Source organism: Galeopterus variegatus, unplaced genomic scaffold (genome assembly GCF_000696425.1).
Source record: "Galeopterus variegatus unplaced genomic scaffold, G_variegatus-3.0.2 Scaffold4571, whole genome shotgun sequence".
NCBI classification, from domain to species: domain Eukaryota; kingdom Metazoa; phylum Chordata; class Mammalia; order Dermoptera; family Cynocephalidae; genus Galeopterus; species Galeopterus variegatus.
Genome location: NW_007730682.1, coordinates 18,762 through 37,522, shown reverse-complemented (window position 1 = coordinate 37,522; position 18,761 = coordinate 18,762).

Below are 18,761 nucleotides of genomic sequence, written 5' to 3'. Positions count from 1 at the left end.
GGTTGTACATATTTATGGGGTAGGTATATTCCAATACATGTACACAATGCTAACTACCCTAATTAGGATTTTTAACCTACTTATGTTACCTCGAGTCCCTTATGTGAATCCTACTTTTATCTAGTATGACCTTGGGACTCCTGTCCCCACTCTGCTTCCATGAGCAATATTCTGCCTGCTTAACCAGGACCTGTGAGTGGTAACAAGACAGAATGGAAGGAGACAGAGAGACAGTTTAATTCTCTGACTGTGTAGAGTATGATCATAGCTGAGCTTCCTAACTATCCTTAGAACACAGCAAAAGAGATCATTCAGAGTAATCTAAATTAAGTGTATTGTGCATTAATTATATTTTGATAAAATGTATACTGGTTTTATTGCAAACTGTTTTCTTTTTACTATTCTTGCTTTTATATGGGCTCCAATTTGATAATCCATATTTTTTAGAACTTATATATGCAATTTGTAAATGGCCAGTAAAAATTTTAAAAGGCTACTGAAATATATACTATTGCCAAATCATAAAACGCTCTCAATGTAGAGAAGCTTAGAAGAAAATTAAGCAATATTCCTATATTAGGTGCTACGGTGAGCCCTGCACTTCATCAATTTGGAAGTGCTATTAATTGTAAAATACAGAAAGGAAAAATAGCTGCTAATTATAAGATGCCATTTATTGCAAAATATATCCCAATTTCAGAGATGTTAAAATATCTGAAGGTTGTGTGTCTAATTATTGATGAAATACAGTGTTTCTTAAAGGAGCTAACACATCTACAGATAAGATGCCTCAGATTCAATTAGCAATGTATTCATGGCATTGGGAATACATCCAAACCTACAGGAGTTAATACCAGTAGGATGATGTGTGACGACTGCAGTATTCAAATGTTTGAGTTGGCACAAGTGGAAAAATGAGACATACTTCTCAATCTGTTTATCAGAACCACCAAGGCCAAGGCCAGGGTGAGGGCAGTGAGGCTTTCGCCTCTGGTGCAAAACGTAAAGGGGCAGCAAAAAACTTAATAATCAGGATTCATAATATTTTAATGCAAAATTTAAATAAATCACAGTCAATGCAAAAAAAATTCATGCTGAACAAAATATCAGAATTTTAAATAAAAACAGAATCAGCATAGCTGAATTTCCCTTTTGTTTTAAGCTTCAATATGGCTCGGCAGAACACTGAGAACCACTCGTGTCAGTTGGAGGTGAATTAAAATCTACTTAAAATGGGTTTCACAGTATATTGAGCTATTTTCCCTTGTTTTAGCTTTACTTTAGAATACCACACTGCCTGAGGAGAGGCTGAGAGAAGTTGTGAATGAGTTATTAAGTCACCTATACCACTAAGTACTGAAAAATAATTGCATGGTGTCCATAAAGGTGGTGAATATTTCTGGAAAAATGATAGAGGAGAATACTTCATTGTCTTCAGTGGGGTTTTGAAGAGTTTTTTTCTTCTTAACTTAATTTTTAAGCACTGCTATAAATAACTCACTTTTACAATGAGATTCTAACTAAGCAAATTTTCAAGAAATCAAAATTTGAGTTTGTATTTTACTCATAGAAGTGTCTGAAACTTTCGTACACTAAAGAAGTTTAAGAGCAAGTTGGATGCTCCACCAAGTCAAAGCAATCAGATATAGGCTTTTTTGTCCAATCCTAAATAATTGTGAGCAGAAGGGCTCATTAGGGTTTTCCCTTTTACAACTTTAGAAAAGTTCTGATCGGTACCAATTTCACTGCATAAAACTATTTTCTTGATTTATACCATATTTGTATCTAAAATGCATTGATTCAGAACTGAATGACCCATAATGTATTCAATATTACGCTCAGATCCAGAAGTGCTGCTATTGAATCAGAAATGTCTATCTCTACAGGCATTGGGCTCATCCCCCAACAGAATCTCTCAAGAGTATGTAATAGTAACATAATACAGCCAATATCCAAAGGATTTTGTTCTGTTTTTTTTGTTTAAACTTCCACTCATTCAGTTACTGATTTTTTTTTTGCCCTAGGCCAATTTCTTTCAAGCCATGAGTTATTCATCTTTCTATACTAATTTATAGAGCTGTCTTATTTAAATGTATATTTGACATGTTATTTTTGGTAGAAGATACTTATTTGATAAAAACAATCACAGAATGCAATGCAAATTTAAATAAATTTTAAAAAGCAACTGACAGCAAATATTATAGTTTGTTATCGGCCCCTTTTGAAAAGATTTGGTGAACTAGGAATTTTTGATTAGTACTTCTACATATAAAGGCTATGCATGTCAACTTTCCTGACTGCTTTCCAAAAGGATGGAATTTTGGGGCGATATTAACAGAGTTGTCTTTCTTAGCTTAAATATCCTCATACATTTCTTGAAGGGAAGCTTGACTTCTTTCACAGGAAGCTTATGTTGAGCTACCAAATGCTTCTTTCTCAATACTCTTTGAAGGAAGTCACTATGATCAGCTACATGGTAGATGAAAACTAATAACAAAATCAGAACTCAGAGATAATCCAAAAATCCTAATTTTAGTCATATGCTTCCACCTCATTTTTTAAAATTATGTGACTAAAACTGAAAAAAATCCTGTTGGTTTAGGTTGTCCTTGCTCCTCCCTCATTTTCTGATCCCTTTATTCCCCTAACAACCATGCAACAGTTAGGAGAAGGAGGAGCCCAGCATCTGAATATTTTAGAATATTGTAGATTTCCTCCAGCAAGTAATTTCCAAGATATCTCTTGGGATTAAAAAATGAGTAAAGACAGCATCCTTTCCTGTGTGTTCCATGAGCCATAATTCCATGATAGCTTTTCAATAAAACACATTTGTCTTATCATAGAGAGCTTTGACAGATGCAGGTCTAAGTTGATCTCATTTTGCTCACTACCATTATTATGGTTTCCACTGACACCAAGCTAGAGGCTAAAGGATGAACTGTTATAATTCTTTGGAATCACTTTAGGTCAGAGTTCTTGAACTTGACTTGAACCAAAGTTCCCATATGCTTCACTTCTGATTGTACAGTAATGGAATGTTGACAATTTTTAGATTGTGCAGTAAGCATGGTCGTGCATCCAAATGAGAAATTTGTAGAATATGGAGGGACATGAGGAATAGTCATACTTTTAAAGCTATCTATTATTGGACCACCTGCTGTAACCATCTCCCTTTCACACAGTTCTCATCTGGCTTCTTTTTCTATTTTAAACTAGTAAATAGGAGGATGAAGGGAAAGCCAATTTGGGAGAATAATCATGAAGAGTTAAATTTGAAAGCCAGAACCACTGCAAATAAGCCCTACTAAACCACAACAGCTGGCAATATGTTTTGAATTTGAAATTTAAATCTTTGAGACTTTTAAAGTCACATATTTCTAAAATAAAACTTGCCTCAATATTTTATGTAAAGAACTACCTCTCTGTGTAGATAACGGAGCGTTAAAACGATCAGCTTTTTATCACTTTAGATTTAAAGTGGAGAATATAATGATTTCACGCACTGAACCTCACTCAGTAGCATCTGCAGCAATTTCATAATTATTTAAGATAAAATTAGCTTGACTTTTTATAATTTTCTTAAGAAGAATGCGACCTGCTAAAAAGGAGAAAAAATCCCCTAATTTGGAGACTTGAGCTGAAGCACAAGGGACTCTGTCACAGGGCTTATCAGTATCACTCAATGCATGCTCTTCTGAGTCCCCACTGGATTTTCTCCAAAAAACGAGGAATTAGCAACATTTGCAAAAGAATACAGAACATGTGCGTTGCTTTTTGTGTTTCTATAGCTTAGATAGTATTCATATTTTTAAGATGGTATCACCATCATGCTTTTGAAACTGAGTAACATATAATTCAATCATGACTCTGGAAACCCTGGAGTAAAAATAAGAGTTTGAATATTTGTGACATCTTCTTACATTGTTTCTTGTAATTTAATATTTCACGATAATGTTTAGTAAAAAAAAAAAAATGCACATGCCTTAATGCAGCCACTTTAAATTATGCATGTATGTACGTGTGAAATAACTAGAAGATACTATACAAAACTAAATGTAATGAAATTAGGGGTAATATTTTTCCAAATTTACCTGTATAAATAACATGTTTAACCTTGTGAGTATCTGTAGTTGTATAAGCCCATGAATATTCTGTGCACTACTTCCCTTTCCTGCCGATGTAAGGAGCTGGCATTTCTATTTCATTCACAGCATCACAACAACTGTGAGCTCCCTAAACGAATTTGTTTGAATCTATGAGTGAACAAATGGGGGTGTGGATAAACAGATAAATGCAAACCAATGAACAAACTTTCCACCATTTTCAAAAAATAAAATCATTTAAAAAAATCAGAACACCACCACAAGGGCATCAAATATAATCGAAGCTTCCATAAGCATAGTGTTTTCCTATGGGAATTTAAATTTATATATAAGCTTAAATTAAAAGGGCTAAAACCCTTGAAACTAACAACATACTATAGCCGACAAAAATTTTATATTTTGAATAAAAAGAATTAGGTAAAATAAAATAAAAAATAAAAGAAAGTTAAAACCTTGAAACTAATATTTTCCCAGGGAAGCCCACTCAGCAATTAACTAAAGGTGTTCTGTTACCCAACTGGGATTTTTTGGTATCCCAATCCTATGGGTATCCCAGAATCCAGAAAAATGTATGTCACATGCCACTTCTCCCTACATGTTTGTGGCAGGAAAGATTAAATGTGGGTGTCAATGATGTCTCTTCTATTGCTTTTCAAATGAAGAGAAATCACCGGTTATATTACTCTGAATATCAGTTATAGTGATTTGAACAAAACCCCAAAATTTTTCAACAAAAAGTTTTTTTGTTTTGTTTTTTTTTTTTGTCCTTTTTGAGACCGGCTGCACCGCGCTCAGCCAGTGAGCGCACCAGTCATCCCTATATAGGATCCGAACCCGCGGCAGGAGCGTTGCTGCGCTCCCAGCACTGCACTCTCCCGAGTGTGCCACGGGCTCGGCCCTCAACAAAAAGTTTTAAAAAATTGGAAGTCAGCACTTCCAATATAGAATTATTTTAAATATAGGAAGCCTATAGATTGTTAATGCTAAATTTTAAAGGTAAGCACATTGCTGCCTTCAAGCATTAAATTCCACAAAAATTAATTTTAAAAGATACTTCAAATATATTTTAATGATCCAAATTCATGAAACAAAAAGCTAAGGAAGGACATAGAATTTTCACACTATGCTATTAAGGACAGAAAAGTAGATATTTTTCTGAAGTTATAGTCTTGGTTGTGCCATTAAAATAACAAGGTGTGCTTCTGCTGAACAGGTCCTCTTTTATACACATACACACACAAACACACATACTAGATATGTATATACATACCTAATATACCAGTATTTTATGTCTTTACTAATCTGTAGCTGATATTGCATAGTTTGAAAACATAAATTGTTAAGGAACTTAGATAAATTCAATCATGATAGCGACACAGAAGGTTATTGAAAGCCAACCTGTTTCAGACGCTCTATTACCTTTGAGGGTGACACCATGGAAATATTATGAGGTGACACTGTCCCTGGTGCTACTGTGAGACTGACTGACTGTGCTGATCTGGTGTTAGCATAATCTAGGTTATGCATTTACGGCTTGATAGAAACAAAATTCATTGCAAATGCTCATGTTTCTTTATTCCCCAGCAGACCACAGGTTTTAGTGCGGGATGTTAGAAATATAAATACATACCCATTGTGACTTTTGTATTTTCTTTTCTTAACACCTGCAAGTTATTGTAACATATGCTTTGTGGAATATTTAACATTATCCTTATAAAAACATGTTTTCAAGAGAAACTTAAGATTTCAAACAATTGAAAGTGTAACTTCAAAGGTAGATAAAGAAAATAAACTGTAAGAAAGCAAAAGCTCTACATACAGGTTTAGAATGATTTATTTATTTATTTATTTTTGGCAGCTGGCCAGTACAGGGACCTGAACCCTCGATGACCTTGGTTTTATCAGCACCATGCACTAAACAAGGGAGCTAACCAGCCAGCCCTACATACAGGTTTAAAAATATAGATTAATTAAAGTCTTACTAGATACTTCAGATAATATAGGAACCAAGGACATAAGTATGGTGAAGACATAAGCATGAGGACAAATTTACACCTGCTTTGGTTAACTTTAAAGAAAAGCAATGCACTGTGTCTACAGATACCAAGAAAGAAACTGGGATTTTACATGGAAAACAAATCAACACCCATTTCTCATCCTTTTTTGCCATTATTTCTTTTTAAAATAATATTCATTGTATTTTTTCTTCATAACAAATGTAATACAAGTGTTTTAGTCCATTTTGTGTTGCTATAACAGAAATACCTGAGACTGGGTAATTTATAAAGAAAAGAGGTTTATTTGGCTTATGATTCTGGGACAGCTGCATCTGGCACGGGCCTCAGGCTGCTTCTACTCATGGTGGAAAGTGGCAGCAGTTGGCAGGTACAAGCAGATCACATGGTGAAAGGAAGCAAGAGAGAGGAAGCAAGAAAGAGAGAGAAGGTGCCAGGGTCTTTTTAAGCAACGAGCTCTCATGGGAACTAATAGAGCAAGAACTCACTCATTAATCCCCCCCCCCCCGGGATGGCATTAATCCCCCCCTGAGGGATCCACCCCCATGACTCAATCAGTTTCCAACACTGCCACATTGGGGATCAAATTTCCACATGAGTTTTGGAGGAGAGGACACATCCAAACTCCATCAGCAAGTTTCATAATAAATATTCAGAGAACACAAGAAAGCACAGAGTAAAAAATAATTTAACCACTGGTGATAACCACTGTTAACACTGAGATTTTTCAAACTGTCTTTATTTTTTGAACACATAATGAACATACCTTCTATAGTCAATAATTAAACCTAATGCATATTTATATTGGGTAATTTTACATAAATATGAATAACCTGTTAAATGTTTTGAGCTTATTTCACTTATAATTTTCAATCTTATATATACACAAACCATAGGAACATTGATTTTGGGATTCCTTCTGTAGAATTTCCCCTTTTCTCATAAGGAGTTAGGTAACATTTTGTTAATTTAAATGACATTTGGACTACTTAAGCCCAAGTTTTATGACAGAATCCAAATCTGCATATGTGGTTTCTCACATTTTACATATTCACTTTTACATAAGTCTCCAAGACAATCATGATTTTAGACCACAAGGGCATTAGCAGGGGCTCTTGATACCTTACATTGTGCCTGTCCACCAGGTCTCCCACTTCATACCATGGGGCTTCCCTGCTGATACCACCATTGGACCCACCTGGTGCCCACACATGTGCAACTCACAGTGTGGGGAAGTAAACAATCCTTAATGCTTTTCTGTGACTAATTCAAGAGCCACTGAACAAAAAAATTTCCCTTTGCTCTGCACCCCATCCCTGCCTCTAATGGATAGTCCTGAGGAGTAGTTTATAAGACTTCTCAGGGGACAGTCCCATAGAATCAAGCAATCAGTTCTACTTAGAGCTCACCAGCACAATAACACATATTTAACACAGGCTCCAATTTCTGGCTAGAGTCCACTTTATGGCAAGAAGGTGCAAAAATGTTTGCATGATCATGGGAATCACTGGTCTTACATCTAAGATTAGAAGCAAGTGGCCTAATAGCACAATGAAATGGCCAGTTATAGGATCATCTTAGGTACCAGCTCAGGAAAAATTCTATGGGCTGGGGGTGTGTATCTGTTCTCCAAAACAAAAAATACATTGGTTTCTGTATTAAACCAATGCCATATACATGGTACTGTACAGATCTAGAACACACAGGTCTGGGAATCTAGGAATAGAGGAAGGAGTGTCCCTTCTCATCAATACTCACAATGATCCACTTGTGGAATTTGTACTTCCTGTCCCCACAATGTTAGACTCTGCCAGTGTAGATTAATGGGTTTCCAGGAAGATGCTGCTTCTACCAGGAGACACAGTAATGTCCCAGCTATACTTTAGATTCCTCCTACATGTGGAATAACAGGCAAAGAAATGAGTTACTATAATGTGAGGGATAATCAACCTTGATAATCAAGAGGAGATAGAGCTCTACCTGAAAGCAGGCAAGGAGCATGCCAAAAACACCACTTCTGCATGGATGGCCCACCATAGCCACCACTACAACCACAACTGCTACAAAGTGGCCTGATGCTACAGCAGTAGCTACAGCCACCATACAGGCAGTCTGCCAGACACTCAACTGCGTTGATGCAGGAGAGTCATCAGCAGAGAACAGAAAAAGAAAAGAATGTCTCTCTTCTGAAAGACCACTCAAGAGTTTTGGAGGAAGCAACTGCTCTACCAGATGACCAGACATCAATATAGAGATACCAGAAATATGAAAAGCCAAGAAAATATGACACCACCAAAAGAATACAGTAATTCTCAAATATCAGACCTATAGACCAGGAAACCCTTGAAATGACTGAAAAGGAATTTCAAGCAACAATCTTAAGGAAATTCATTGACATATGAGAAGACTCAGTTAGAAAACATAATGAAATGAGGAAAAAAGCAAGGATATGAAGAAAGAAATTTGCAGAGATTAATACCTTATTAAAGAATGTAGCAGAATTCATAAAACTGGAAAATTCACTCAACAAAATAAAAAACACAACTGAGAGCTTAAGCAGCAGATTAGAACAAGCAGAAGAAAGAATTTCTGATCTAGAAATTAGTCTTTTCAAAATAACCCAGGCAGACCAAAAAAAAAATTAAAAAAAAACAAAGAAAATCTAAGACAGCTAGCAGACAATGTTAAGCACACAAACACTCGAATCATGGGTGTTTCCGGAGAGGAGAAAAGGAAAAAGCATGGAAAACCTACTCAATGAAATAATAATGAAAAACTTCCCAGGTATAGGGAGAGACATGGACCTTCAGACCCAGGAGGCTCAAAGATCCCCAAACAGATTCATCCCCAAAAGATCTTCTCCAAGACACATTATAGTCAAACTGACAAAGCTCAAACAAAAGAGAGAATCCTAAAAGCAGGAGACAAAAGCATCAAGTCATCTATAAGGGAACCCCTATCAAACTAACAGCAGACTTCTCAACAGAAACTCTACAGGCCAGGTAAAAATGGGATGATATATTCAAAATAGTAAAAGAAAAAAAAAAAAAACTGCCAGTCAAGAATACTATACCCAGCAAGGCTGTCCTTCAGAAATGAGGGAGAAATAGTGTATTTTCCAGACAAACAAAAACTGTGAGAGTTTACCATCACATGATTGATCTGCAAAAAATCCTCAAGGGAGTCCTGCACCTTGAATCTAAAAAACGATAATCACTATCATGAAAACACAAGAAAGAACAAAACCCACTGGTAGAACAAAAATGCAAACAAGAAAGAGAAAGAAACTAAATCTTACTGCCACAAAAAAATCATAATGACAAAGAAACAAAAACAAACTCTCAGTCTCTTTGGAAGATGATAGGGAAATAATTCATTTTTTTAAAACCAGTAAGTAAAAGAGAAGAGTCAAGCATTTTATCCTGTCTTCCTGTATGAATTGCTCCTCAGTGTAACCATAAGTAGCTGAGAAGGGAACACTTCTGTCTATTGCAGTATCCCAGCTAGTAAATAACGAGGGGATAAAATAATTAGAATATAGTATTTTGCAAATCCCTATTGAAATAATGGATCTAGCAAATGATAATCAATATCTGCTAATGTCACAGAGAGATGATCAGACATAATGGGCCTCCTTCAGTAAGAACATATATCTCTGAAGCCAAATCTAACCTGAGTGAGACCAAGCCTCAGGATCCAGCAACCAATCATACGGAAATGCCAGGGATGGTAGAACACGTTAAATGACACTACTGGGATGGAGCCAGCAAATCCAGACCTTGGGAAACTTTATGGGGTAAAGGCGAAAAATTAGATGAAGGGGGATCCTACAGATTAAAAGAAATGTAAATACACAGCTGACATAGTTACCAATGCAACTAGTAGAACTTGTTTGGATCATGAAGCAAAAAAATTAATTGTAAGAAAGAAAGAGAGAGGGGGAGAGAATTGGAGAAATTTTAAAATTCTTAATGTTTGATTACATTAAGGTATTGATTTTTAAAATGTGATTATATATTGCAGTTATATCTTTCATAAAAGATTTCTTATCTTTTAGAGACATATACTGAAATATATACAGATGAGTGCTATGATACTGGGATTTACTCAAAATAGTCCAGGGGGAAGGCAGAAAGTGGGTGGCGGGATAACAGTAAAATAAGATTAGCCATGAGCTGTTGATTGTTGTAGCTGGATTTATTGCATATGTATTAAATTTTTCACAGTAAACAGTTAAAATATTTTTAAAAAGAAACAACAAAAACAACAGCAAAAAAGAGGAGCTAGAGTTTCTGCTTCCCCATGGGGCTGAGGAAGAGTATGAATGTAGGTGATTCACTGGGCATCTGTTGGTGCATCTGTGATAATCGTGAATGGGAAACTGCAGCAGCTCTAGGCCAACAAAAACAAGGTACATAAAGGTTCAGATTTCATAGGGATAAAAACAGAACTACCCAAAGGGCAAGCCACTAAGATTGGTGGGATTGTTGTCCAAAAGTAAGAAAAACCTAGAACTGATGGTGAAGGAAATTTATAGGGAATATCAACTACAGCCTTGAGATTACCTGCAACAATGAAGACTATTACTTATTTCACTAACCTTCTTTCCCTAAGTCTTTTAGAGACTGTGACTGGCCACTACATTGAAGGTGCTACTGTGATATCAAAAGAAGTGATGAGGATATCTTGTATTCACGAGATTACCTGCAACAATGAAGACTATTACTTATTTCACTAACCTTCTTTCCCTAAGTCTTTTAGAGACTGTGACAGGCCACTACATTGAAGGTGCTACTGTGATATCAAAAGAAGTGATGAGGATATCTTGTATTCACAAAAAATAAAAGGTCCCATATTCAAGCTGGATACTTTACCTCATTCATGTGTTTCAACTTTTCTTCTCCCACCATGAGCTTCCCTGTTGACAGCAGACCCCCAGACCCCCAGTACCTACACATGTGCAACCCAGTGTAGGGTAGTTAACATCCTGTGGGTGGACCTTTGACCTACAGGAGGCAGGAGCTGGCAGATAAACATTTTCCCGTTCTCTTCTACAATGGAAGGCCTTGAGAGGCATGTTATTATCCCTGTGGGACGAGCCTCTGAGATTGAGCAATCTGCTGCATCCTGTGGAAGCCTGCTTCCTTTCGTCAGCTCTCCCTCCTTTTCTACGTTACTCCTCTAGTTATTCACCCCTGCTCCTTGGGATTTCACTCCCTGATAAAGTAATAGCATACAAACCCTCTGTCCCATGCTCTGCTATCAGGGGAAAGAAAGCTACGAGAGCTTATAACTACAATATATAAAGTATTTTCACAAACCAACTCAGAAAACGTACACAGTACAATAGAAAAATGGGCAAAAGGTCTGAAAAAGGCTTCATAAAAGAGGAAATCTAAGCAGGCAATAAACATATGAAACAGTGTTCAACTGTTAGTAATCAGAAAAATGTAAATTAAAATAAGTCAGGCAAAGTCTCAAAACAGTGTGATTTAGCAAAGATGTGACTCACATTATTGGTGGAAGTATAAGTAGGAATAACCTCTTTGAGAAAAAACACATTATCTGATAATGTTAAAATATGCATCCTGTAAGAGCACCAATTCCAATTCTGATTACCCACCCTAGAGAAACTCTTGCATATGTGTGCCAGGTTACAAAACCAGATGTTCAGAGCATCACTATTTATAACAGCCAAAACCTGAAAACAACCCAAGAAAAATAAATTGTGGTATATTTTTACAGTAGAATACTATATAACAATGAAAACAAATAGCTACAACCATGCTCAAAACATAAATAAATCTTAAAAACTTAATTTGAGCATAAGGAATAGACAAAAATATTATACACTGTATAATTTCATTTATATAAAATTCAAAACAGGCAAAACTAAACTATATTATTTAGGACTGCATGCTCAGTGGTAAAAGTATAAAGCAACACAAGGAAGTTGATTTCCATAAAAAGGAAAGAGATATGATTAAGAAAGGATCTGCCGGAGGTTTCTGGAGTGCTGGCAATTTCCTTTTTCTTTTCCTGGGTGGTAATTTTGCATCACAATATTTCATTAGGGAATATATCTACATTTTATACACTTTTCTATATTTGCCCTTGGGAATTTTTTGCAATAAAAAGATTATAATGCAATTTTAATTTGCTTTTTATATTAGATGGCCATTTTTTGAATACTGCATCATCTCTAACAGTCACATACATAAATGCTATAGTTTGAATGACATACCATTATATAAGCATCTAATCATTCCTTCTATCACTTTTAAAAGTATTAAAATACAAAGCAGAATGCAAAAATGTTGTAACATTTTGACCAAAAAATTTCAAAACAATATGACTGTCAGGTTTAGTAAATATTACACATCTGGAAAGTAAACCTTTCTTAATATCTTGTAATTCTTTTTGTCATGGCTGACAGTATTAAAATTCAAGGCAGAATAAATGAAATCTAAATTATTTAAGATTCATATAAAGTATAACATGAAAGTTGTATTTTCTATTGAAATATTAACTAAAGCACTTTTGTTGATTTTTTCTAAACTCTATTTTTACTACTACAATCACCCAATCTCATGTCACCAACTTTCTCTTGAACTTTGTTCCTATTCTGTCTCATCTGGCTTGATTTACCTCTCTACGCCCTTTAGCATTGTCTGTCTCCCCAGCAGTATTCAGGTTTTTTCCCAGCGACCTACTTAAACTTCCAGGAGAAGAGGGGAAGTGCGGTGGTTTTCCATCTGTAGAGACCTCCAGGTAGCTGACATAAAGAAACATTTTAAAAGTTAAAGAAAGTTCAGTGAGGCTATTCTTATGAAAAGATACTAGTATCTCCATCAATTAGCAATCTTTCAACAAAGACGTCATGGAATTTGATTATGTGTGATTTCCAAAAAAACTCTCAGGAACACACATAAAGGATACATGCTTTTGCTGAGGAAAGAGAGAGAGAGAGGAACAAACCTACAAAATGATAAATATCAGGAAGAGATAAACTTGTCTGAAACACTGGAAACTCTACTTCAAAGAGCTTCACCATTAAGAAATCAAAAAGTTAGTTTTAGTAGCATTAGTAGCAGATGTCTGTTTTTTTCTTTCAAATGTGCAGTAAATCACTAACCCCTAACAGGATTAGATTAAATTTTAGTGTTCTAGATTTGGATACTTAACTATTAGAAATACTACTAAAAAAGAAGAGAGATTTGTAATATTAGTGTCTTAACAAGGTCTTTAGAGCAGCAAAATTTGCATAAAATGAACTTTTTTGATCACTGTTAGATACATAGCACATAGCGTGCAATTTGGGACCAGAGGAACTGAGTCTGAATCCTGGCTTTGAAACTTAACAGACATGTGATCTTGGACAAACTATTTGAATATCCTGAGCATCATTTGCTCATAACCTAAAATAGTACTATATCAATATTCACTATTATTATGTTAGTTTAATATTATATTTAGTATTCACATACTATGGACACATAAGCAAAAATTAGTCAACTATATGTTATCAAGTAAAAATTCTCTATATGGTACTGTGAGATCCCAAATGGCACAGGTACGTAATACTGGACAATGGTTTTACTCTCTCTGCAGCTCCATTTCCTCATCTTTAAGAAGGAAAGATGCTAAAATTACCTAAAAGGGTGGTTATGATGCTCAAATGAGATGATATATGCAAGCTGCTCTGTACTAAACCTAGAACCCTCTAACTCCTAGATGTTGCTATCATTATTGCAATATGGATTTTACTGATTTGTACATACCTCCATTTATTTCTTACAGGAGTGTGTCCCCAGCTTGATAAGGTGTACTTTACATTTTGGTCACATACCAGCACAGGCTGTGACAGATCCTGGTTAATGTTCCATTTATCCCAAGCTTGGGAGATGGCAGCCTCATAGCACACTACTAATAGCAAGTCCATGAGTGATGAAGGGTCCTCCTCAACAGACTGCTGAAACTCTTATTATGGGTTTACTTTATCAGAAAAATAGATGACCACATGTAAATGTCAGTGGCAATTCCCCCCTAAAGATTGCCCTGCCATCACAGGGGACTTATATAATGACAGAACAGAGATTTACCTGCTAATGAAAAACACTAATTTTACCATTTGCCCATAACAGCATTGAGAAAGAACATTAGCAACCCACCATCAAGGGGATGACTATAAAAACAGATAAATATGCCACTTTATTCTAAAAGCACAGCACAGTTACTACTGCAGTCATGAAAGAAAGAGAAAAGATATGAGAAATTGTCTATATGAAAAGCATAAATTTTGAATGAATTAGGAAATCACATCCATTGTAGCCATGTTTACAGCACAGTGGGTGACATCAGTATACACAAAAACCACAATTCTGGCAGCACTTTTAAATGTGTTTATACAAAAAGACTTAGAAAAGATAATAGGTGTCATCTTGCTAATAGCACCCAACACATTATGTTATCAAACAATTAAGTTAGTAAAGTAGCATGGCATTCTGATTTTTATTAAAATCACACTGGCAACCTGTGAATCGTGTAAGCACATTAGCCTTGCTAATAGCACCCAACACATTATGTTATCAAACAACTAAGTTAGTAAAGTACCATGGCATTCTGATTTTTATTAAAATCACACTGGCAACCTGTGAATCGTGTAAGCACATTAGAGACTGTGAAAAGTGCAAATTTAGTTGAATTCATTATAATGCATGTAAAGATACATGGATATCTCAGATGCGTGTGTGTGTGTAGTTTATTTCCCAAATCATATATAAGCTGTTCATTAGTATATTTCTTCCTGCATATTCTGTGAAGTACAGTATTTTTTCCTTCTGGTATATTATGATCATTTTAAGATGATTTTCATTTGTTTCAATTCCTAGGAGTAGGGCTTTATTTTTAGCTCCAGCCAAAAGAACAGTACATGATATATAATGCCTATTTTAGTGACAGACATTCCATATGTACCATACATGAAATGTTTTTAAAAAAATAGAAATTATCCAATAATTCCAGGCTGTGTAGCACATGACATAGCAATAGCTTCTATTGATATACAGTTAGATTCCATATGCAATTTTATGAGAAAGCAAGGTAGTCATGGTTTTTTAAAGGGAGATTTCTTTTTCGTGGTTTAGAAAAAATAAAGAAATCAGGAACAAAAGAAAAATATAAGCTAGGTGGGCAGCAAAAATCTCACGCTTGTTTATTTCCCATGGGGGTCAGAAATACTGGAAGGACACTAGTATATTTAACTTTCAAAATAGCAAACATAACATCAGGAGAAAAAAAGGCAATAATAACCTCAGATACTTCTCCCTTCCTCGGCACCCTTTTTCCCTATTATGGGCTTTTAAACCTCAACAGTTCTCCTGCAGTGCTCCAGAGAAGCTCTTGCACCTCTAAACTAGTGTCTTCATGGGATGGGAGTGGGGAGGTACAGCAAGAGGGGCCATGTGAGGCTGGTGCTTTGCCCAATCTAGAGAGTGCGTCTGTCGGTGCCTGGTACAGAGTTCGTAGAAGTCAGCCTCAAGGTTAGGAGAATCCAGATCTGAAGTGACAAGTGCAAAACAGGGCAAGATTCTGAGCAAGGGCCATGATGGGGAGACTAGATAACTTTTTAGTTTCTCCTTATTTCATCTTTGCATTTCTTATATTACCCAATACAGTGCCTTGAGGTATTGGACTACCAATAAAAGTCTTTTGATTGAATATTGATTAATTTTTATTTGACAAATCCACATGTATACACACTTAAAAAATATGCCAAAGCCAAATATGAAATGTTTGCTGCACAGATCACCTTCTATCAATGTAAATATTGAAAATCTCCTGGCTAACAGAATTATAAATGAGGTATAAGGTGCATCATGTAAATAAATTATAGTGATGATAACAGATTTAAAGAGGGGAGACTGTAATTTTCATTTAACAGTTACCTGGTTTTTAATTTAGTGATTTGTTTTTTTGTTTTTTTTTTTTTTTCCTTTTTGTCTTTTTTCGTGTCCAGCAACGGACCACAACCCTCAGTGTCACGCCCGTACCGGACTGGGACCGGCAACGGGATCGCAACCCTCGGTGCTGCGCCCGCCCCTCGCTCAGCCAGTGAGCGGGAACCGGTCTGTATGTGGGATCTGAACCCTCGGCGGGAGCGCTGCCACGCTCCCAAGCAGCGCACTGTAGCAGTGCGCCACCGGGCCGGCCCTAGTGATTCGTTTTAACTACATATTAAAGTTATACCATATTTACAATGTTACACCTATCTTATGAAAATCTCATTACCTATTTCAAACTTTATGACACAGTTCACATAAAAAGATTTTCAAGTGTAATGGAATAGCAAAAAGAAAAGAAAACCAAATTGCTCATCAAAAAAGGAATAGATCATTAAAATATAGTGTATTTTAAATGGAATACTATATATCAGTTAAAATGAATGAACTACTGTATTTCATCAATTCCAAGATATATATGTATATATATATATAAATATATATATTTAAACTTCATGGAAAAACAGGAAGAAAAGATAATATGAATATTTACATGAATTTTTTCTTTCACTTTCTTTTTATTTTTTTATCATTACACAATGTAAACACTTTTTGTGGCCCTTTACCATTTTCTCCCTAACTGCTGCCTGCTTCTCACCTCTGATGTCCTCAGTTCAATTCTCTACTTTAGAAAGTTCAAAAAATTATTGTGGTTGTTGTATCTTTCTCTCTGTTTTTATTTTTTGTTTTCAGCTCCCACTTATATGTGAGGACATATGGTATTTCTCTTTCTGTATCTGGATTATTTCACTTAACATAATTTTCTTCACATTCATCCACGTTGCTGTGAATGGCAAAATTTCATTCATTTTTATTGCAAAGTAGTATTCCATTGTGAATATATACCACTTTTCCTTATCTACTTAGCCAATGATGAGTATTTAAATTGGTTCCAATTATTGGCTATTGTAAATAGAGCTGCGATAAACATGGGGGTGCAGGAATCCCTTCAACATGAGGATTTCCATCCCTCTGGGTATATACCCAACAGTGGGATCACTGGATCATATGGCACTTCAACCTGTAGTTGTCTGAGGAAACTATATACTGTTTTCCATAATGGCTGCACTAATTTATAGTCCCACCAACAATGTAGGACAGTACCTCCTTCTCTGCATCCTTACTAGCATTTGTTATTCTTTTTTTTTTTTTTTCAAAAGATGACCAGTAAGGGGATCTCAACCCTTGGCTTGGTGTTGTCAGCACCACGCTCAGCCAGTGAGCAAACCGGCCATCCCTATATGGGATCCGAACCCACGGCCTTGGTGTTATCAGCACCACACTCTACCGAGTGAGCCACGGGCCGGCCCTTAGCATTTGTTATTCTCTGTCATTTTGATACTAGACAGTCTACCTGGCGTGAAATGATATCCCAGTATGGTTTTGATTTACATTTCCCTGATGCCAAGTGATGTTAAACATTTTTTCATGTGTCTGTTGGCCACTTGTATATCTTACTTTTAGAAATGCCTATTCAGCTCCCTTATCCATTTTTTAATTGGGTTACTTGTTTTTTTTATTGTTAAGTTATTTGAGTTCCTTGTATATTTTGTATATTAATCCCTCATCAGATGTATAGTGTGTGAATATTTTCTACCATTCTGTAGATTTTCTTTTAGCTATGTTAACTGTTTCTTTTGCTGTGCAGAAGCTTTTTAGTTTGGTATAATCCCATTCATTTATTTTTTCTTTTGCTGCCTAGTCTTTTGGGGTCTTGTTCATAGTCTTTGCCCTTACCTACTTCCTACAGTGTTTCCCCTATGGTTTTTTTTTTAGTAGTTTTATATTTTCAGGTCTTATAGTCTTTAAGACATTTTGAGTTGATTTGGGTATATGGCAAGAGGTAGAGGTCTAGTTTCATTCTTGTTCATATGGACGTTCAGTTTTCCCAGAGCCATTTATTGAAAATGCAATTCTTTCACCAATGTATGCTCATGTTTCCCTTGTAAAATATCAGTTGGCTGTAAGTATGTGGGTTGATTTCTGGGTTTGCTGTTCAGTTCAATTGATGTGAGAGTCTGTTTTGATGCCAGTGCCACACTGTTTAGGTGACTATAGCTTTGTAGTATAATTTGAAGTCAAGTAATGTAATGCCTCTGGCTTTATTTTATTTTATTTTACTTTGCTAAGAATTGCTTTGGCTATTTGGAGACTTTTGTTGTTCCATATGAATGTTAGAGTTGTTTTTTTTCTATTTCTGTGAAGAATGTCATTGGTATTTCAATGGGGATGCACTGAATCTGTAGATTGCTTTGCATAGTATGGACATTTTCACAATGTTAATTCTCCCAAGCCAAGAGCATGGAATATCTTTCCATCTTTTTGTGCCCTCTTTAATTTCTTTCAACCATGATATGTAGCTCTCATTGTAGAGGTCTTTTACCTCATTGGTTAAATTGATTCCTAGGTTTTTGTTTGGTTGGTTGGTTATTTTCGTGTGTGTGTGTGTGTGTGTGTGTGTGTGTGTGTGTGTGTGTGACTATTGTAAGTGGGCTTCCTTTCTTGATTTTGTTTTTTCGCGTGTGTGTGTGTGTGTGTGTGTGACTATTGTAAGTGGGCTTCCTTTCTTGATTTTGTTTTTT